Genomic DNA, 24,007 nt, shown 5'->3' with positions numbered 1-24,007 from the left:
CAGGGAGGATGGACTAGACCATCTCCAGAGCTTCCTTCCACCCTCAGCTCTTCCGTGATTCATCCCTACAGGTCCTGCTTCAGTGCAAGAGAAATAAAAAGTCTTTTCTGAGGTGACCTTGAGTAAAGGTCTGGTAGGATCTGTCCTCTCTGGAAGAACCTCTCCGTGAGGAAGTGCACCTAATGCACACAGGAGGGTGTGTGCCATGTGGTGGTAGGTGGTCAGGGTGAGTGGGTGTGTAACACAGTCAGAGCGTCATCACTACCACTTTGTGAAGTGCGGGCTCTGAGCAGAGCCATTTCCCCTGCACAGTGATACCCTGATTTTTGCTGAAGTCTGTGACCACAAAGGTTTGTTTGCACAGAGTTGTCATTCCAGACAGAGGCTTTTTGTTGGGGTAAATCCGAAGGTCTCAGTGCAAAAATGCTATCCCTACTAGGCAGTTGGTCTGTCATTACTGTCCACGGCTCGGGGTGGCTGGGCCTCTGTTCCTTTCAGCCTTGAAATCTGCGTGTGAATGAGATCCCGCCCCATCTCTCTCCTCTCATCCTTGCTCCTGAAACATCTGTGTTACTGTGTGCTCTGCGGGGATATTTGGGATCCCATGTCAATCCAACTCACTTGGTTTGTTTACACTGAGCAAGATATTTGAGTTGACTCCCTGAGTCACCTTCTGTGGGCAGAGGAAATATGAGCACTGAAACGTCAGTGCTGGAGACTGAAGTCACATATGACCTTAAGTAAAAGGTGTAAATAGCCTTTCTTCCCACTCCTTGTGTCAACAGCAACAGAAACCAAGACTCCCACTCTCTGGAAGAATTAAAAATCTCTCCAAACCTCAGGCTTGTGGCTCTCACTCTGTTTCTATGTGTGTTTCTAAGCCCTCTCAGTGTTCTGGCACCTGTCCCACTGCCTTTGCCATTTTGAGGGCAAGATGCTGCCTGTGAACCCCTCTATCTTGCCCTTGAAAGCAGGCCAAAAGCACAGCCCTTGTGTGCCAGATCCTGAACAAACAGATGAGATGTACCTCTGTGGGCAATCAGAGGTTTGGCTGCAGCATTCATGGTTCTTAAGCTCACTTTTATTCAGGGTATGAATAGTCGTGTGGTCACAGCAGCCACTCTGAGCCACCTGAGGCCCTGGGATGAACTGGGATCAGTAACAATGGGAAATCCATGATGAAGCGGGCCCCTTGCTGTTGGCTTGTGAATTGGAGGTAGATTAAAGGTGAAGGTGATCTAAAGATAGATTAAAGCTAGTTTGGGTCTGTCTGTGCTCGTGCCACAGTGACCACAGCCAGTGACCCTGGCTCCAAAAAAAAGGATGTTTCTTGTAATGGTCTTTTCCTCCATCCCTCCTCTGCTCTTTTTCAGTCCTCCTCTCGCCCTTGCTCTCTCTTATGGCCTCTGTTCTCCACATTTCTCCATTTTGGATGATATTTCTCAGATGCGGGACTGACCCCAAAGCCTTTTTTCAGGAGAGCCAGGTCAGCAGAGAAGGGCACTCCATAAACTTGTCCCCAAACCCCCCGGATCTGCTTTTTCTTTCTCAGTGCAGCTTCCCCGCATCCCTGACCTGAGAGGTCAATGTGCAATCTGATACCGATTGATACTGGGAAGAGCCCCATCTGCTTTTGCTGTTAAGTCTGAATGGAAAAGGGTTGTGTTCACTGCTTGTTTAATTATGCCTGAATAAGAAATCTCCTTGGGACCATTTCGTGAAGGACACTTTACAAATGTTTTGTGTTATTATTGTAATAATTTAGCAGGAGTTACACATGCATGGCGAGAAGAATAGACCTGAGCAGTGCTGGCTTGCAGGTTTTGGAGAGTTGCCAGTTGCTGCCATGGAAAATGAAGAGGGCATGTTGCCCTCCAGAGCTGTAGCTTAACCTAGCGTGGGGCCTTCGCTGAGTCTCCACGGTGCTGGTGGTTTAGTTCGGGATGCTCTTCACTGCAAACCACACCCCTGGTATCCCAGGACACTGCCAGTGCACACTGCCATTTGCAGTTTGGGGAGTGATAGAGGTGACTTGTGGTTTGCTTCCCCTTAGGGGAAGTCGTGTGGCCAATGCTCAGGTGGGTGCTTGGGTTCCCCTTGCGTCAGAAACGTCATCTTTAGCAAGAGGAGTGCAAACAGTACTCAAGTCTGTCAACTCATTGCAGCAGCATTCAGCAATCACTTTTCTCATTTATTTATCATTTTGAATGGTGGTGGGGCTACCTAGAGAGCCCCACTAAAGGCTGGTAAATGCAAAATACCATAGCAGGTATTTAGAAACTGGGAAAATTAATTTCCCAGTTTCTCATAATGAGATTCAGAAAATACTCTCAACTGAAAAAGTCTGGAGGCTGGGAGATTAGTAGGGAAGGCATCATATCTGCTTGCACCACTCTCGCTCTTTCCTTTTTAAGGGCAGAGTTAGAGAGAGGGTGCTCAGTGAGATGAACCCTTGGTCTGAACCAGTGCTACCACTTCTGTGGACTTCTGTTACCTGCCACTGGGGAACATGGGGTTTACCAAAGGTGGCTGAGAAACTGCTGCTACAACAAGTTCTCATAGGAAAGTGGAGACAGTTTTTATGTATTTGAGATTTCTTGATGGGCAGGGTGGGACGTTTTAAAGTTGTTGTCCAAGGGTGCTTAGCCAAACACCCTTAACCTGTTGTAGTGTTCAAAAAAGAAAGGTCTCTGTGATCCACTATCAAATAGGTATCACATTAACACCCTCTCTGACCTGGGTTTGGGTCTCACTGTGAGGGTCTTTCCTGGCCCATGGCACCCAAGGGAGCTGCATGTAAGTGGGAAATGAACTGTCTTCACAGACAATCCAAGCAGAATGATCTTAGGGACAAAGTCATTTGTGGCATGAAAAATAGATATTTGGGGTTTAATGTAAGTTCTGGTGAAAGAAGACATTTTTATTCCCTCAAAACTTTTATTTAATGCAGATTGAAACGTTTCTTTCAGTACTGTGTGTTCTTCCCTCTCAAAATTTTCTAAAGTAAATGTGACCGCCATATCCAAGTAAAAATGCAGTAAAAAATGGGAAATGTTTATTTCCAAGGTTTCCACAAATACGTTTGTGTTTTTTCTTGAATAAACAACCTAGTAAGCATTTGTGAAATACACCAGGGTCACCAGGTGCTTCATGTGATTCACGATAAGCTATAAATAATGTTAACAGCAATAGTAACTTGATCAGTAAAACTTGAAAGCAGTGTTAAGATATCAAATAAAAGAATGAGTTGAACCGAGTTAGCATGTGCATGAGGTTCCATGAAAGAGTCCTGTCAGCATTTTGTCCTGTGGCTGTAGAGGAAAGAAAAACCTTGAGATTTCTGTTAGTTCTGTTCTGTTAGGGAACAAAAAGCTGGGCTGGGACAGAGGCAAGAACATTTTTTTTTTGAGGCATTCTGTTGCTTTTATGCAAAGTGTTTCTAAGTAAGAGCATCTCCTGAAATGCCTGGATTCCTGCTACAGATTACAAGTACATGAAGATGGAGGATAAAAGGGGCGTTAGCAATTAGCTCTGGTGATAAGTTTAGCTGCTAGAAAAGTTGGACTAGCGAAGAAGAACTATTAATTGAAATCCCCAGTTAATATAGTACTGTCAATAATGAATGCATAATGGAGAAAGTCCATTTAATTTTTAATTATCGCCAGCCACTTGCAAACAAATACAGTGTGTTAAATCTCCCTGTCACCTTCACCCATGCAAAGGGTGTTTGATGGAAGTCTTCATTAACCCCAGGTCTGCTCACGGCATCCTGCCAGGCCATTAGCTAGTTAGTTACAATAGCAATGACTGGCACTTGGCAAGAAAAAGCCCAGGCAGCTGTTGCCAGGTCCAAGACGTGGCAGGAATTAACTTTGTGGGATCATTGCAGGAAGAGGCTGAAATCCCTTTACTGAGCTCTCTCACATGGTGGGGTCTGGAGCTCCTAATGCGTCTGATGTGGGTTGGGGTCGTTGGGGGTTTATGTAGTAGACCATCCCAATCATGTCACAATTCCCAGCTGAAATCACTGTTGGTTCGGGGGTCCCTTCTGTAGGATGACCTCCAGGGCTGTCATGGCAGGTCAGCCAAATAAGTGAAAGCACAATTTGTCTTCTATAAATTGAAGAGAATGGATATGCATATTTTCAGGCTTGAGTAATGGGGTGTGGGTTGAATGAAGTGCTTCCGTCTTGAATGAGAGCACTCATACGGGGGCCTGAACAAATTTCAACCTGTGCTAGGACGTCTCTGCATGGACCACATTTAATTTTTGATTTGACCAGGAATCTACTGGCAGCCAACTTGGGAAGAAACTCCCATGGGCTTTTGGTGAATCATAGCTGGCCTGGGATTTCCACCTCTCCCAATGCACATCTCCAGCTAGACGGCGCTTACTGGCCACGTTAACCCAGATGGATTAATCATGATAATGACCAGCACTGTGGGAGACTGAATTCTGCTTTTCTGGTGATACAAATCAGAACTGATTCTCCCAAGTTTGGTGGTATTAACAATGTGAAACTAATGGAAGCTGGGTCAAAATCAGTCTGTGCTTCTCTGTTGAAAGTGTAAATAGAGGCAAGCAAGGAGTCCTGCCTTTAAGGAGCACTGACTCATGGAGAGTTGGCAAAACTTCATGCTTGGGATGGGTGTGAGGGAAGGGTTTATAGCTCTGAAAAGTCACCTTCTTTTAACGCTTGTCCCAAACGTGTCCCAACACTTACTATTTTTAGAGTCTTGCTCTCAAATGAGTTTGCCTAGGGACAGCCTTCTGGGGATTCAATTAAACTCTAGAATAAAATAAACACTATCCCTTAGCAAGGGCTTGAATGCTAAGCAGAGTCATTATTTGAACAAAGTAGGGCTGTAAGTTTCGGTGTTTAAATGTCCTCTATTTTCATCAGCTAGGGGTCAGAGACAAGTGAAGATGGGAAAACGCTGTTTATTAACTCAGCTCATCCACTCCTATAGCCTTTCCACTATTGCTCTGAAGTGATGAAAACACCTTAAGGGCATTTCCTTTGGAAACAATTCTACATTTTAGTGACTGAGTTTGAAGTCACTGAAACAGCTTCTATTCTTTTTCAGATGATAAACCAACTGTGTTTCTATGGGCAATACAGTGACACAGAGACCTGGGCTGCAGTGCCATTTGTCTGTTGAGTGACCTTAGGCAAGCTTGTGTCTTTGTTTTTCCTCTAATTAAATTCTTGCTTGGTGCAATGTGATCCAACAGGCATCCCACGGGCCAAGTCTCTTAGATGCTTCTATCCAGATTTGTGTTTTTTTCTGGAGGAGGGAAGTGGTTGTCTCAGCGTGCGTAGAGGTTGGGTGAGCTACTGCAATAGAGCAATACTCCAAACGTGGAGGAATCCCAAAATTCACATCTCACCCCAGAGATACTGTGTTTGGAGCACCAGATTTAGACTTTGGGAAAAAGAAGTTCCCTAAGATGTGTTTGACAGTGTCCAGTGCAGTGCATCTGCAGCTTATATGAAGTCTCTTCAAAATCTTATCAGAAATTCTCATTGGTGCAATTTCTGGATGATTCAAATTCACCTGAAGCTGGGTTTGCAGCTGGTCAGTAGGTACTAATATAGGCCAAACACAACTGTCACTCTTTGAAGACTTCTACCACCAGGTCTAAACCGGAGTGCAGCTTGCAAGGTGTGTGGAGTCAGCCTTCTGCTCCGCTAAGCACTGGGAGACTCCAGCTGGGTATTGTGTCCAGTTTGGGGCACTGAACTTCAGGAGTGATGGAGACCAATTACCTGAGGAAACTGCAGAGGAGACTGATAAAATGATCAAGAGGTCTGGAAAACTGTGGCCAACAGGGTAGAGAGAAATAATTGGGTTGTGTAGCTTAGAGAAGAGAAAACTAAGTGATAATAGCCTTAACACACAAAAGGCGGGTGCAAGAAGGGGAGTGATACCTTCTTGACATCTGCTGCGGGTAAGAAATCACAGGCACAGTCTTCAACAGGGAAGATCCAAGTGAAACATAAAGCAAACTTTTGTGGAAGAGGTGATAAAAGCCCTAGAAAAAGGAGGAGGAGTGAGAGAGTGAAGTCTGCAGATTAAACAAATACCTGGCAGGAATGCTGTGCAAGTACTGACTAGGAATTGGACCGGGCCTTTAGTAATTTTTTCTGGTTCACGTTTTTCTGTTTTCTAGAGGTCTGAGTGACATAGCATGCCATGAACCTGTTGTGTATAGAAATAAAGCCAATACTAAATAATGGATCATCTTTTTTCTTACTTCTCTTGCATTATTAATTTTTTGTAGCACACAGATTGGTAGCAATTTGCCTTTTAAACCAAGAGTTTTGGGACCCCTCGTGGTTGAATTCAAGGGGTGCATCATGGCCTTGTGTCAGTACTGATGCAATTAAAGGCAAGATTCCCAGCCGAGTGGCGAGCAAAGCAAGTTGGAGAGTGGAGAGGAGCTGACAGCTCAGCAGCCTGTCACACCTTCAGTGAGATTCTGCACTCCTGTCCGCTAAACGGGTGTTGGCACTTCGGAATAAGTCTGGAGGAAGCATCTTCCTGTTCTGAAAAAGTAGCCTCACTCCTTTCACACTACAACCGCTTTGCTATCCACATGAAAGAGCAAGCTCTGGTCCGTCCTTGCACTCAGACTGGCATATCTGTGCCAGCCCCAGGGTGTAGCCCCTGAAACTCACTGTCCTGAGTTCAGTGTCCTGCTTCCCTCACCAGTGTAATGCGTTGGTCCATACTATGCTGGGTATCGGGGACTGAACATCTGCTTAGCATGGAAGACTGCAGCCCTGGAACAAAACACAAAGGGAACCAGTTTGATAGCATAGATGTGCCCACTGGTACTCAGACTTTCAAGGCTAGAAGAAAGCGATCGGTTTTAAGGTGGAATGCATCTCACTGCTTCGGCATCTAAAAGATAAATAAAAAACATGAACCACACTTTTCAGACCCTTTCTGTATTCAATGGAGAGAAACAAGGTCCTCAAGGTGATTCACTGGGCCTGGCTTAGCAGCATGTTTTGGGAAGAGATGACTCACTTTTCTCTCCCCTGACTATAAAAGAGGCATAGAGTGAGTAGATCAGTCTTGGACATCTACATTTTAGACATTTGAAGTCAGAGCCCCTACTTGCCCTTTTAAAGCACATGAAGGCTTTACTTCCAGGCAAAGACCCACCCTGGGGCTGAAGATGTCAGCCTCCACTGGCAGTTTACTGCAAGATCCGTCACTCTCCATGTGAAATACAACATGCTTCCCAACTTCACTGAGGATTTAAATGCAATGGGAAGCTTCATCTCTCTACATCTGCCTGTTTCATTCCATTCCCCTCTTTTGCCAGAAGCAGGCTGTTAGCTGAGACCCCTGCAGGGCTCCGATGGGTCTGTTCAGTCACGAGCTGCCACAGTCGCTGTTCGACTCTGTAGCAAAGGTACCCAAATGAATTTACAGGTTTTATGCTATTAATTTTTTCCAAGCCTGCTCAAGGAGTTAAGAGTTTGATAGATGACTCCTTTCCTCATCCCCTGGAGTTTGGGGAATTCACACCATTCACAGCAAAGATTTGCTGTGTTTCCGTACACAGCTTTTGTTACTGCTGTGGGTCCAAAACAGAAATGCTCCTCTGTACAGCAGAAAGCTTGCAGGAGAGCACAGAAGAAGGTGAAGGGACAGCGTTGTGAAGGCAGGGCAGGCAGCAGGGGTGGCCACAGGCGGCAGGAGGTGGAAATGCGATGTCAGCGCACAGCCTAACTCAGGTCATGCTTTCTAACATGGAAGGGAAATTTTCTGTGCCAACAAGTATCAGGTACCCTGTTGCTAGCACCACCACTTAGTCATTTTCTTGCCCTTTCATTGTCTTTTATTTGAAGTGTCTGAATATTACAGCATTACAGAAAACAGTCAAGGGAGAAGACGACTCTTTAGCCCATCCAAAACAGGAGGGGCAACAGGATCTTACCATAAAAACCCGATACTGGAGACAAGAACAGGGATATCTGAGCCCATATTGACTGTGTCCATGTAGAAAAGCCGAAGAGGGAGAACAAATAAATGAAATATGTTTTAAGGATTGTGCTTAAACACTAGTATTGGAGTAACAGGAACACAATAGGTGCAACATTTAATTCCCTACCAAAAAGGTGCTGTTTGTACCCTCTCCTTTGCACTGCTGCCCACTTTAATCAAAAAATGCTGAGCTGGTGTGGCTTGCTGAAGTGCACAGTGGCAGAGCTGGGGCTAGATTTCACAAGTATTAGGTGCCATTTGATGTCTCTTCTGTCTGTCTGAAGATGTAGATACAGTTCACTCTGTCAGACAGTGAACAAAGATCAGAATGAGGCTCAAATCCCTGCTCTGCAGTATGTCATCTGTTTCTGCCTCTCTTAAATGGAGATAATTAGCCTTTCCTGCTTGCATAAAGCACATAGAAATAACATAAAAGCAAAGCTCCATTTTCAAATTAAATGCTATTATTAACATCTAGTGTTTGATGGATGATTATGGTGTTACAACAACATAAATACTTCTCCAGGGGCATTTGGCCAGTGATGTCCTAGGATGCTTTGCCGTTCCAGCCTGATTAAAACTGAAATTCTATTACACATCTCTGAAGAGATTCAAACCATTGAATAGCAATCGGAAGGAAATTCTGCCAACTGTGAGGCATAAATACTGACAGTTCTAGCTACAAATGTTTCCAATTTTATTTTATTTTATTTTTTGGTAGGACAAACTTATAAATTAGAAGGATGTGCCTCAAGAACAGCCTGTGAACATAAAAAGAAAGTAAATGATAAAGAAGTTCCAGAGCTAGACTATTATAGCACTGTAGTGTAGGCAAGCAGAAGCTTTTTAAAAATCAATAAGAAATGTCACTGGCAACCAGTGTGGATTTCAGCACCAGGGTAGGCAGATCAAAAGGGGCTGAGAAAAGTATTGCAAGAGTTTGAAAGAAATGTGGATGTGCAGAAATAACATCTGGGAACAGTGATTTTTCCTGGTGGCTGGAACAGTGAGGTGTAAGGCATTGGTTGTGGAAACAGCTCTCCGTATCCTGGTCAGACTGAGGTTGGCTTACTCATAGCTTCCTCACTCCTGGGCAATGCCGTTTGTCTCAAAGAAGCCTAAGGAACTCAGTTGCCAACATCCATTGATTTCAGTATGGTTTGGTCGCTTAACTGTTGATTCCTATAAAAAAGCCAAATTCCCTAAAATTCTACACTGCATGATACATATGCAACAATCTGCAAATCACGGAGCTGGTAGGGGTAAAGGAGATAAGAACTTGATAGCTTGAACTAAAACAGCCCTCATTTCTTTAAAACTATGTTTCTTGCAAATTAGTCCACACGTAATCCATAACCTTCAATAACCCCCGCAAAAATCTGAGAAAGTGCAGCTATTGGGACGGAAGTAACTGGTTATGCAGAATCAGGACAGGAAAGCAGTCACAGAAATAGGAAGCAAATAGGAAGCAGGGGAAGAAACAGGGAAGCTATATTATTGGTCTGTGTCTAGGACCTACCATGCTTCTGTATGTATGCATGTATATATATGTATTTATTTTTATGTATGTATATGTTCCAGAAAATCCCTGGTTTATAGACATGCAAATAGGGCAAGCATCTGCATTGCTCCAGCAATAGCAAGGACCACCCAGCATAGCAGAGCAGCCTGTGATCCAGCCGTGGTAGGGGAGTTAACGTGACCTCTGCCTGGTATCAGGCCACGCTGACTGACAGCACGGGGACGCTGGCTGAGCTCAGGGTATGACCAGGTATCAACCCTGGTAGCAGCCTTCCTCTTCTCATGATAAAAGCTCTTTTGTTTATTTCCCTAATTAGGCTCAGGAGTCTTCATGAAGAGGGAAAGAACTGTCTGCTAAGGCTGGATAAGAGGAGTTATTTCATATTCCCAGAGCTGGGATGAGACTAAAACTCTTTATGAGATCTTGATGCTTTGTGTTCATTTCCAAGAAGGCCCCCTAGACATTATAAGCACAGCTTTGGTTGTTTTTATCACACATGGCAGAAAAGTTAAATATATAATGAGATGATTTAAATAGCTCAGATTTTTAGGAAGTTTGAAATTTAGATCTGGGTACAGACCTAAATGGAACTTTAGCAGTGGTGGGAAGTGTTCAGATTTTTTTTTCCCTTGTCATTTCTCATCTTTATGCAACTCTGTTCTTGCATCAAGCCAGACTCAGAAACAGAAATGTCTATAAGGAATCATTTTCTCTTGAGATTTCTGCCCCATTTTTACAGACCTGCAAAATCTCCATGGGTTGATTAAGCAGCCAAACAGTGGTTTGCTGGGCATCGTTACAGATTTGGGGAGATTCAGCAAATGCATAAAGCTTCATTTTTCACTATTTTCCATAATTATCTGTTTCCTGTTTGCTTTATAAAATTCAGGCCTCTTTTGTTTAACACACATTTTCATTTTCAAATGAAAATACTGTTGTAATTAAACCTGCACCTTTAGAGTAAATCTCCAGTCCTGAACTGTATCTCTATCTTCAGAAAGTAATACAAGAAAACAGAAGAAACCTCTGAAACTATAAGATAAAGCCTTTGAAAATTAAAGAAAAAAAAGTCCTCAAAAACTTAACAATAAACAACCAATGCAATATGTTTTGATGGAAAGTTTCATTGAAAACTGGAATTATTCTGCGGAAGTCCAAGCAGTGTTTTTTTGTCTTTAAAAGTTATGGATTACCTTGGTCAGCAAGGATCTCCCAAATACATTTACCTATTGTTATTAAAAGAACATCTCTTTGAACAAACCAGTGCCATTTAAATTACAGATCTATTGTTTTGTTATCTTTGCAATATTGATGGTTACAAGTGCAGCCATGCAAAATGACTTGGACGAATGACACGTGCTCTATTCTGTTTCAGCACCAAGTTGCATTATATGGGAAAGAAAAGTTGCTTGTAACAGGGCACAGACAACATACCTCAGTTTCCTAATCTGCAGAATGATAAGGGTAATGACTTTTTTTTTTGAACTGACCAATAATGACTAGATATTGAGAGTGTGCTTTTATTTCTGTACTGCTATAACAAGACCAGCTTAAGGGTGAACAAGTTCATCCCACAGTAGAACTGCCTAATAGCAGGGTGGATTATGCTCATTTTCCACTGGGAATAGCTATGGTCTGATGAAGCATGTGCACAAGATGGGACTGTAACCAGGGATGGTATACTACATGTCTCTATTGGTACAAGTGGTGTGCTTTATTTTGCATTGTGGAAGTGTCCTGAAAATGTTCTGAAGTGAAATTCTGGCTCCTGGAAGTCAGTGGGAGACTTGTTATTCACTCCCAGCACAGGGCAGGCTGGAATTCCGCTGAGGCTCTCAGGGGGTATGATTTGTTAATTTAAAAGCAACCCAGTGTTACTGAGTGGAATTCATTCTTCAGTGGAGGTAAAATCTCATGATTTTAGGAGTGAAGAAGGAAGAATCATCCCTTACAGTTTAAAGTCTACACACTGAGCCTTTGGCAGCTCAAGCCAAGAATAGGTGGGGACTTTTTTTTTCTTTAATGGCTTGTTATGGATGCAGGTCACACAGTCTTTGGCTTCAGGAAATAAGAAACCTCCATGTGCACAAGCAGCACAAACTGGGACTTTCTAGCAGTTGCCTTAGTCTTAGTCCTTTCCATCAACACCTGGTTCCTTGACTTCAGCTTGGAATGCTTGTTTATTTGGGTTGGCTCTTTTCATTGGCATTTGATTTATAAGTAGCTGCACAAGGAAAAGAAAAGCCAGCCCCTGGCCTGGCACTATTGTGATTCAGCAAATGCACAGAGCAAGTGCTTACACTGTGAGCATGATTATGTACTCCTTTGGGAACAGAAGAGCCGTACATGCGTATATGTGTTTGTACATATTTACAGATTGGCACACACAGATAAATAGACATGTGCCTACACATTTTTGTGTGCATGCAGAAACCCAGTGCCAGCATTTCTCAATGCAAGGGGCTTATGTCGCCAAAGTTAGGTGAGGTGTTTGCATGGTACAAATAAATACAATTCTATCCACAGGGCTCATCTCTGAAACATAGTTTTAGATTCCAAATTCCCTCATGTTAGTTTTGCTCCTGTCTGCCAGATGTTAATTGTGCTGGATCAATTATTAATACTTGCATTTTGCCATTGCTGAGAGAACCTAGTGGAGAATGGTGTTTTATTGTGTCAGATGATCCCCGGAAGAGACCACAATTGCCTCTGAATAACACACAATCTAATTACACCAGAGGGTAAACTGAAGCAGAGGACCAGCCTGGTCCCACCTCACCCAGCAGATGAGAAGCTGGATCGGAAGCTGTTATCTGTCCCTGTGGAAGCTTGTTCTGTCTCTGCCCATCTCTGTATAGTCTCCAGTTCTCCTTAAAATGTGCTGTCTCTTCTCTAGGATTAACAGCCGCTTTCTAGCTCATGGACTTACAACATGGATGCGGTAAAGTTCTTCCTGTCATTTCTCTCCACTACCCTTAAATGTTGCTTTATCTCAGAAGATAGATATCCAGTAGCTATAATGTTAAATCAGGAATTAACAACTCTCCCAGAGAAAAAAGGACAGAAGTTCTTTATTTGGGGAAAGATTTTGATTAAAAATTCTCATTGCTTTTCCTTTCCTTATTATGGGGACCATGCAGCCCGTTTGCAATTAAATTGAGTCTAGTTACCCTCCAAAGTGAAAGAAGCTGTTCTGAAAATTAGTAGTATGAGTCTTTCTACCTTTTGACAAATTATTTTCTAATGAAAAACATCTGCTCAGGCTAAGAAGGTTCACTCATCTTTACTTCCACCTCATGCAAATGGTTTTTATTTTGCATTTTGCAAAAAAGTACTTTGGTCATATAGCCAAAAGGGACAGGAAGGTATTGATAAAATGCAGAAATGCTGTGAGTGGAATATAATTCTCCCTCCCTCCCCCCTTAATTATCCTTTTTCTTTATAACAGGTGTAATGAGCACAACACCTGATGGCTAATGATAATCCAGATGGCTTGGAATTGTATCTCCATATGCTGCATGATTTAATGCAGAAGAAGGCTGAAGTTAACTCTATGTGGGTTGAAGAAACAAACTCCACAGTTTGTTTTGGAGGTTTATTTTGGCAAACAAGGAAGAAATCAGAAGAGACACCCAAGGGTGTTTGGTTACTAGGGTGATGTGGAAAGCATCCATTCCACACTTCAGCCCAAATCATGGGGCAAAGAAGAGTGTACTCTTCCAGAGACTGCATGGCTCTGTCTTGCCTGATGACACCTTCTCAAGACCTGGGTTTAGCCCCGGCCGTGAGGTCAGAGAGAGGTCTGCGCTGCCGTGACTAGTCGAAGCCCAAATCCTGAATGCAGCTCTGTGTGCTAGGGTTTCAAGCAGCTTGGTGGTGCACATTGACTTCTAGGAATACTAACTTTATTATGCTCCTCTCTGTGAGAAGAGCTGGGTATTCTGCCAATGTAGTTCTGATTTGCACTAATGGGACGAATCCCGGTTCACATTTTAGGGCCTGTTACTGCTCTCTCAATTTTGAAGGCATCTCTTCTGATCTGTTTCACTGAACTGGGACCACAATCAGGCTACAATGACATGCAGAAATATTTCTGGAGCTATACCTTTACCTTTGAAGTAATCACAGCTGGAGCCAGACTAACATGAATGTTTTCTCCTTAGGGAAGAGTTAATCTGTAAGTCCTAAGGATTCTTTATACAGAGAGGTGGCATCATTGTCCTCTTGCTGTGAGAGGGTAAACTGGAGCAGACTGGCTCTGATTCAGCTAAGCACTAAAGCTCCACGGGACATAAGCACATGCTTTCGTGTTTTGCTAAACTGGTACCATGCAGAGACATCATGATTTGCCCAAAGTCACACAGTGAGCTGAAAATAGGAATCGGGAGTTCTTTGGACAACTACTGCAGCTATTTACGTTTGACAGGTTTTCTTTCTGTGCTGCCCAGAGGACAAGAAGCATTTTTCTTTATAAAACAGAAGCAAAGGTACCTTAGTAAATATTGTGAAATTCTGGAAAACAGATTTGTAGCCTGCGCTGGGAGGTCAGGAACTGTTTCTCTAGATCAACAGCAGCATCTGTCTGTGGTAAGTTTTGGAAAAGTTTTTGACTGAGGTGACTTGGTGTTGCTGTTGTTCAATCCCAAGCCTGGCACAGATAGGCTCCATCAGTTGACTTGTCAAGAAGGACTTCTGGTGCATTTCAAGCACAGATTCTTCTTCTTTCCTAGGACAGGGATGAATTTCTACATTGAGAAGGGAAATAAATCTCCTTTTCTTAATAGCCACTCAACTTGGGCCTGATCCTAGGATCTGCTTTGTAACAGTGATTTGATCGGCAGTGAAAACGTTACCTCTCCAGCCCTGGGAATAACATGCAGCCCATATACCTAGCCAGAGGAAAATGTCAGCCTTGTTTGTGTATTTATGCCATTCCCTTGTAGCAAGGAGTTAGCCTTGGTATCATGGTATCATGAGTTTCATGCTAACAGCCAATTTCTTCCCCACCTCAATCAATGCCTGACAGCATGTAGAGAAAAAAGAGTGGCCTTTGCGTTGAGTCTTCGCATTGCTTGAACGAGGAACGATTTCAGTGGATACAAATCGACATACAGAGTAGTAAAATTCATACCTGCAAAGAGACACAGCCCTGCTTTTGTGGGGTGACATCAATTTCTTCTACAGGTACTCACCAAAACAAAGTAAATGCAGACAGTCTTCCCTGCTCTCCTCCCATGGCACACTATAGTTTAAATAGCTCTTGGCCTTGGGATATGAAAGAATTTAATCTTAATTCAGGGCAATGTATGTTGGGGGGGTAAGCTGAAGTGGAATTTTTAGATTCCTGTTCCTGTGATTGCCAGGGACTGATTCAGAGGGTCCCTTCTAGTTGTTTTTATTGAAGGATGTAGGTAATTTACCTCAAGAAAAAGACACTACGCACGTTCTCATTTCATACCTGACAGAAAGCCAGGGCAAGATGAATACCTCCTGCTAATGTTAAAAAAGTAACAAGTAGGTGAAAAAGCTTTTGCTCTTCTCTGTCTCATAAGTAGCTGATGATGCTGTTAGAGGACAAATGTTTCTACAGTAGAGGCTTTAATACAGGAGATTATGGATTTAAACCCTTCTGTTGGCTCGAGGGACTCACACTGCTGAGCTCTGGATGTCAGGAGCTATGAAGAGTGCTGCTGAGGCAAAGATAGCACTATTCAGCATCTGCGTTCGCATTCAGCTTTGCAAATGCTGGGTCAGATCCCCTGGCCGATGTTGATGACTGCATGTCTGCTGAAGTTCCAGAACTCCACCAATTTACTCCTGTGGGGGATCTGGCCCACTCTCTGCAACCTGCCAGCCTGGATGGTGTTATTAGCCCCTTGTTGCCGGAGGAAAAGTGTCTCTCTGGAGCCTGGAGAGGCCTCCATCATGAGGACAGATGAATTCCCAAGATGTGATGCCCTCATAACAGTCCCTAATGCTTTGAAGCCATGGAAAAGAATGAATTAAGGAAAAGGAGTGGTATTGCTGAAGAAAAAAGAAAAAAAAAAGATATTTGAGAACTGTGGTTCATGCAGGCAGAAAATGGGGGACCCAAGACAGGAGGTGAAGGGCCAGATTTTCCAGAGCATGTAAGCCTGTTGGACACTTAATTACCACCTTAGGCCTGGCACTTGGCTGCCATATGAAGAAGGGAAGTAAAAAAAACAGTACTCAAGGAATAATCCCCTCAAACCTCCTCTCTGACAGGGCCAACATGCTGAGGCTGTGTGAGCTCTTCAGGCCCGTAGCAGGGAGGCATGGCCCTGCTGCCAGTAAGCCAAGCCTCAGGCTGAACTTGCCTCTGATGTGCCCTCTGGGTTTTGGAAGGAAAGTTTTTGTAGCCTTGTCCTATCAATGAAATGCACTTTTGCATCCCTTCACCTTTTTTCTTCCCTGTTAGAGGATAACATTGTCTCTTTGGGACCAGGAATGTCTTCAGCCTTGGGGTGGCAGCATTCAGCTTTGCCTGCACTTCTGGGAAGCCCAGTGCTTCCTTTGCTCCTTCTAGGTGCCTGAACAGCTTTGGAAATCTGGCCTGGTGAGACATGGACTACACGATGCAGTTTTCAGCAGTGATACTCAAACTCAAATCAGGAAGAAAATGAAATACCAAGGACCACCTCACAGCGGGTACTCTGGAGACTTTCTGAAGCTAAATTGCACAGACCAAGCAGGGATGCTGACTGAGTGAATGCAGACAAAACATAAGGCACCCAGGCAATGAAAGAAGGAAATGAAGCTAAACAGAGGTGAAGCTGCAGCTGAAGCACAATAAAAAATGTAGTCAGACACTACCTGTGGTTAATTCAGGCAGAGCTATGGGGGATCTCACTGCATTCCTTTCTCCTCTGCTTCAAGTGCTTATTTACCCAGGTGGAACAGGGACGACATCCTCTTCTTTATGAGAGCTACGAGTAATTTTAGATCTGTTTAAACAAGTATTAGGGAGGTATTGAGATGATAGCAGGGAGATTAGATGGTCACCGAGTACTGTTGGGAGAGCTGGGCCTACGCGAATTCCTCGTATCTACCACAGAGCTCTTCAGAACACTTAGATATAAATATATTTTCAAGCTATATTTTTCCCCTCTCATAGAATTGGATGTTCACAGAAAGAACCAGGTTAGGCATTCAGACTAAGCATTATTCCTGTATAGTGAAACTCACTGCTGAGGAAAATACATGGGCAGGGTTGGAGTTGTTTGTTGAGTTTAGGAAGAGCAGAGCACAGCCTTGCACTCATCCTGCTCCTGTAAAGTGAACAGGGTTCCTTCCACAGATCTCAGAGCATGCAGAGGAGGTTGTTTGCATTGCCTCTAGGGGAAATTGGGAAGTAGTGTGGCTGGGTGGAAAGACTCAGTAGATGTGGCTTAGAGACAGTAGCAAAATCTGGTCTCCTGACCCAGGATATCATAACGCATGGTGTGAACTATCTGCTCTTTGCAAAGGGCTTCTTATGTTTCCATCAGTGTAAGCCCGCAAAGCTGAAGGGACTCTGAGGTCGGAGAGGTTCAGTCTCACTTTGTCCAGTTAATTGGAATCTATCCTTGCAAAAAAGGGCACGGACAAGAAATGGGCTCTGTGGGAATAAACTACAACCTTGTTCTGCCTCCAGCTCCTCTCAGTGTGAGGGGTGTGCCCCATAGAAGAGTAATCTCACAGTTTGACCCAAGATCAGATACCACCCCTCCCGCCTAGCAGCATTAAGGCAACTTGGTTGTTTAGCCAGTAGCCACAGAGAAATACTATGGCTGTGTCAAACCTGATCAGTTTTAGCTTTCCAACACTGTAAAGTAAGTTTAGCTGGGGTCGTCGTTTAGCAGACACTTGAAGTATGACTCAAACTCGTATTTTTGGGACATTAAAAAGAACCCCTTAACTGCTCTGCACCCAGTCCTATCCTGCTGCATCTCACAGCTCTTGGCTTTTACTGTTGCCGTATTGACAACACAGGCACTTTCAGATTATTTATCCTGCCTGTGCTTTTTCATTTAACATCTCACAAAGTCCATTACCCTCAATGCCACTTCCAATTGGCATTTGAATTTAAGGTGAAATCTAGACCTTGTAAGAAATAGGTTATTTTGTTCTTCTTCAGATGGTTCTGTCTCCTACGCAATGTCACTTTGGCTGATTCATTTATACAACCTGACAAAAATCTCCCAATTTTTCATGAACGACTTCTCTGTGAGTGTCACACTGAATTTGCTCAGTCGAACAATGCGTGTCTACCAGTGAACTGGAGAACAAAGTGCTAAAGCTAGATGGGGAAACCATCCTAAGATGATATTTCCTTTCCTACTTTCCTCCTCCTAAAAAGAGGCTTTTTTCTTGTTATTTCTGTTTCTGTTGTCCTGTTTGTGTACATGCCTACATTGTATTGTATTCTCCTTACACCTCTGCTTTAGGCTGATACCTCATTGACCTCAGCTAGCTGTGTGAGACAGGCCGCCTGTCCATCATATGTCCCCAGCATGTTAAATTTCACTTACATGTTTGTTGCCACATAAAAAAAAAAAGAAGAAAGGATTAACTCTTCTGGCTATCAATGTGAATACTTTTACACATAGAACCTGTCTTTGACTGCAGCGGGAAAACACCTCCACACATCTCAAAAGAGCAAAGAGTAAAGCCACTAATACCAGAATCAGGTTTGGCTTGGGTCAGGTAGTTGTCACAAGATCTGATGGTCACCTGAATATTCTCTGATCCCCTCCAAGCTTGCAATCTCAACCTGATAATCTCATCAGACGTTACATGTTCACTTAATGCTGGCAATGGCAGCAAAGGGTAGTGGGTAGAGCATCGAACAGGGGGTCACACGACTTGGGTCTGCGTCCCACTCTGCCATCAACAGGTGGATCAGGGCAGTGCCACTTGCCCTGCATGTGCTTACGTGTCAACCCCAACATCTACAGAACAACTTGTATCTACAAGGAGAGGAGGATGTGAGTGCCGGGAGGAGCACTGTGGGTTAATCAGGCTACTCCTGCCTCAGAAACAGTGGGATCCCAGTCTGTCCGGTTTGATGACTCACTGGCTCAAGGGGAAAGATTTGGTCCTGCCCTTCAGAACATTCCCTCTTTGGGGAAAAGGCGGTAGGTTGGACAGACAGGTGTTGGATACGTGTTGTGAGCTCTGTTACGGGTGTGCTGGGGAAGTGAAAATCAGTCCATCTGCAACTGGAGGGATTTCCCTGCTTTGACTTAGCTCAGCAGCACAGCCCAGGCTCTGTGGGAAGCAAGGCTATGTGGAATAGTGGTGTCTTACCACTTTGTAACCAGGCGCCTCATTTAGCACATAAGATTATTTATTTTGAAACATAATTACATGGGTTGATACTTTAGTCAGCAATTAATTAATCCTAATTGGATGTAAATTAATTAAGGACGCAGTTTGTCAAATTCAGTTTGCTCTTACCCAACCTCACTCTCCCCTGGAGCAAAATTGAAGATATTGGCCCCAATCCAGGATGGCAGTACTGTTCAGCATGAGTGTGATACAGACCTGTACCCAATGCGGCTACAAGGTATAGCGGAGGTTTTGGGGTGGACTTAACACTTTCTTGTTCTTAAGAAGTTATTGTTCTTAGAGGTGTTCTAGGGGATACTTTCTTATGAGAAGATACCTGCTTATGAGAAATGGATCCAGAAAGCTGACCTAATACTGAGTAAAGAAGAGAATTAAGATAGGAAGGAGAGAAGTGAAACAATCTCCTTCCATATTTAATCACTGCACAAAAACCAATCACTGTAGATAAGATCTGCCTGGCCAGGAGACATTAGAACAATGTCATGCTTTATTCTTCCATGTATCATTTTGTCATTATAGTAAACCTTGTTTATATTACTGTTTCCTATGAAGTTCAACTCAGATGATAGTATCATGTGCTAGATGTGGTTCATGTGCAGCAAGAATAACTACTAAACCACCTCAACTCCAGCAATCTCGAGATTACACTGACAGGGTGTGAAAAAAGATAGAGGGGGAAGAAGAATTATTTTCTCTGTTTTAACACTGGGGAAATGGGAATATAATATGTGCTAACATGGCATGCAGTGAGCAGCATCATGGGATGACAATATTCATTAGTCCAGAGCCAAAGTAGGACATTTCTTACCAAACTTAAGCTCTTTAAATGTTAGGTGTGTTGTCCAGGTGAGTAATCACAGAACCGTCTGTAGTTAATAGAAAGAGGGAGCGATGCACATGTTAGGTGGGAATGAGTTACCCTCCTGGAAATGCTGTTCTCTGCTGATGGCAGAAGGAGCCCGCACAACCCATGTAAACTACACATCCCAGCATTCAGACAGCTAACATGAGGCTGGAGGCCTCCTGCCCATGTACGCTTGCTTCCCCCTCAGGAAAGAAGGGGTAAAAGTGGGACAATTGAAGCAACAGGATTAACAGAAGAAAATGCCTGTTTTGGAAGCAAATGCAGATAGGGTGTTTCTGCTCTACAGCTACTATTCTAGAAATACCTGTGCACTCTCACCTCTGGTAGCTTGCCTGTGTGCTCATATATTAAATGATCAAATCAATGCTCCCACATTTCAGGTGGAAAATTGTGAAGGCAATCAGCACATGCTCAGCTCAGTGAATCGGACGTGTCCTGGATGCATCAGGCATCCAGCACACAGTTGATCTGAGTATCAACAGTGATGCTTTGTACAGGATTTCTGGGCATCAGGCAGCCTGGTTAGGGCTTCTGTTCCAGCTGAGCTGCTGGACACAGAAAATCTCAGACGAAAGTCACATTTCTTTTTCCACTCAAACAGTTTTGTAAAAGGCTGGCTGTATAATGCATTCAAATGTAGGACAAGATTTTGTAAAATAATTTAATATCCTTATATGCTAAAGGACCTTTAATAATTTAGTCTTCAAGGGACCGGTTTCACTGATTGCAAAGCCCAGCATTAATCTGACCTTTTCTTACTCTTCATCCAGTAACTCATCTACGGAGGCTATTCTTGCAGTGTTTAGCAGGTGTCTATTCTTATTTAATCTGTCTTCCAGATCAAAGTTCTTCAGAAGATATTTTCCATGTCAGTTGTGAGATATTAAAAAATAAAGTGAAATAAAACAAAATATCCAACTTTTAGAATGTAGATTTCAGCCAAGCCTGAAAATCAGCTCCACTTGTGTGCATTTCCAAAATATATCACTGCAGTGCCAATCATCTAAAGCAAGAGGGGGAAAAATGTCAGCAAAATTCACTAGATGCACAGAGTCATTGAATAGATTCATGGGCAGCCTACAGTAATGGCAAGTTTGCAGGGGCTATCAAAACTCTTTATACATCAAGCTAAAAAATGACAAAAAGAAGCTGAAAAGAATGATTTGTGCTCTGAACCAGAGAATGGTCAAGACCACTCCACCAAAAGAAGGATGTGATCTTGTAAAAATATGTAGTTAACCCCACAGTCTTTGTCAGACAGGTATTATCTATAGAAGAGCCACAAATCACCGTGAAGAGAAATTGATTGATCTGTAGGACTTTGATAATGTAAATCTTTTTCATTTAAATCTACATTGGACCATTGGACCTGGGGACACTTAGAAGAGTAACAAAACTGCCAAGTAGAGCTGAAATAAACCCGAATGGGCAAACTCAATTATGAATTGTCAGGTGGAGACAACCCCATCCAAATGCATTCTAACAACTAACACATCCTAGCTGTGGACTCGATTTGCATAGCGAAACATGGTGCTCTGCACAGAATAAAGGACATGCTGTGAGTAAGAGGGAGCCGCACCCTGGGCATCGGTACTCTGGGGGCAATAAGTCTATGTGCAGCAGACAACAGGCAGCAATTAGCAGATAAATCATATGTGCGCACATGAGAAGATGAGACTAGACCTCTTGTCCTTCAGCTGATGGCACACTCATGGGGAGCAGATGGCTTACTGTGCTGTGTGTTTGCTATTAGGTAGCAATAGTCCTTTTTTCCTGTCCATCTTAAGCTGAGAACTGATCTTCACTATGCATTGTCTGGATTTCTCTAGTTACTGGAAACCTGTTGTTTTCTTTCCTTTCTCACAGTATCTAGGACTGGCCCCTCAGCTATAACAACATGTTATGAAAATGATCTGAAACAATTGTAGCTGTAACTCCCCTTACTTGGAGCTTCTATTTGTCAAAATCTTGTAGCTCAAGTAAAATTTCACCGAAAACTTCTAAATAGAAAACGCAGGGGAATAATTCCCAGTGAAAGTTTCTGGGACTTCTGCTTCTTAGTCCTACCCTAAACTACAGACTCTGTAACAAATGCTCTGTGATACCATGAAGAAAACTGTGTTGGGTCACTTCGCACTTACATCTATTTCCTTGTGAGCTGGTTCCCATAGTCCCTCTGTGTTTCCCACACAGGTGCACTGATGCATCTCCTCTGGATGTGCTATCCTCCCTGTCAAATTGGGATACCTCAGTCTGAACTTCACCACAGCCTCCAGCAAATCATGATGGTTGTCAGGTTCTCCAGACTGGTTAGTCAGCTAAGAAGAACGGCATTTTAAGCTGTCATTTTTGACCCACTGGTTGTAAATACAAGCACAGCTTCATAGAGAGGAGATATAAAGCTTCCATAAGTTATGACCTGCTTCACAGAAGTACACTAAAGAGGTTGAAGTGAATAACCTGATAAGAAGAGAAAAATGGTCCTGAGTTTTAAATTACTAAAAAGATTTTCAAAAAGGGAAGAGGGAGTATTACTGAAGAAAGCGAGAAATAAACCATTGATATTAAGGACAGCTTGTTCAACAAACCTCCTCAGCCCTTTGGATTGACAGAATGGGGGGTTTGGAGAGACATGAAGAGCTCAAATTTACTGCTGACACCAAAAAAATTAAGACTAGGTGGAGCATCGTGAAAAGATGGCTTATCAATGACAGTGTTGCTGAAGATAAGATGGAGATGAGATGAGGATCATGACAAATGCAGGACTTTTTGTAAATAATTATTCCTTCCTTTGTGCTACTCACTTCACACCATCTAGACAGTGTGCATCTAAGTGCTTTCATGGGTGCCAGGACAGCTGAGCACTTAGTGATCACCTCGTTTGTACCCTCAAACTCTTCATGTCTGAATCTGCAGATTGGGGTATGGCAAGAGAAAGTGATGAGCCATTTGCAGAGTTCAGATCTCATTCTCAGTACAGTTAACTGATGATGACAAATGGGTAACAGCTGCTGTATAACAGCAGCTTTCAAGATTTCTGGATGTGTCTGTCTCTTACTAGGTAGGATCAAAATCAAATCAGTTCAGAATAATCAATAAAATAGGTATAAGAGGAATTAAACAAACAAAAAAAATGTGGTTGGGAATATGAAAAGACAATTATTTTAAATGCTGAAATACACATTTTCTTCTGGAAATGCAGTGATGATACCTTGGGAGAGCTGCTCATTTAGTTACCTTGTGTCCTCATTCTGCTCTTCTCACACGCTGCAGAACATATCAAAACCTTGAAGAGAGGAGACCATACACCTTTGTAATCCAAAGGCATCACAGCAGAGGTTCATCATGGCAGATGTAGTATATGGTGATAACAGGGAACGTCTCTGACCAGCACTGCTCACAAGACAAAGGGTAAGGTGGTACAAAAGACCAAAAGCGGGTGAGACCAGATACCAGCCTGACCCAGCCCACATTAATCCAGGTTTTATAAACCTCAGGCTGTGCATTACTGATGCAGTCTTCGAAGGCAGCTTCAGATTTCGTCCTCCCTCACCTTGGTCCTTCCACTTGTTCCCGTCCTTGGTGACTCAGAGCAGTGAAATGGCCGAGCCTATGACAAAAAAAATGAACAACAAATGCCTTTTGGCAGGATTTTTCTATTTTGGTGTCAGATTGGTCCTTTGACCATCAAACCACCACTCAGAACTGCCACCCCTTGATCAAATCACACACTGCCTGTGATTTCACATGAAAGGACATCTATCCTTGCTGTAACTCTCCCGAAGCTATGAACTTGCCCTGGAAGGGCCTTCGACTCAGTGTTCATCAACTCAGAACTGGCAGGATTAATATGAAACTACTGGATTATTTCTCCACTTAGGATCATGCCTAAACTTAAGTAAATGACTGCGGGTTTTGCTTGTCAGAGTTTGTGCTTGCAGCCCCATGGTGATCTAAAATAATCAAGAGGAATGAACTCAGATAAACCCATCTTACTTCGCAAATCAATGCCACTCAGAAGCGAAAGAGGGACAGGAGACTGGAGTCAGGTTTGTGAGGTGTGCAGTGTGCCTGTTCTATGCCAAGAGTTTGATAGCCAACTTGAGTTCCTTTCTGCCACACAGGGGCTCATTACGAAGGTAGTGTCACTCTGGAATCATCTCACAGATGAACAAAGCTTTTGCTGATTGATGTCTGATTTGCTCTGTGTTTATCAGAACTGAAACAGTAATAAAATTGCTTTCATTTGTACCAGGAGGGACTTG

The sequence above is a fragment of the Calonectris borealis genome, chromosome 25, assembly GCF_964195595.1.
Source record: "Calonectris borealis chromosome 25, bCalBor7.hap1.2, whole genome shotgun sequence".
In the NCBI taxonomy this organism is placed as follows: domain Eukaryota; kingdom Metazoa; phylum Chordata; class Aves; order Procellariiformes; family Procellariidae; genus Calonectris; species Calonectris borealis.
The sequence above is the reverse complement of the archived record's forward strand: the minus strand, read 5'-3'. Positions refer to the sequence as shown.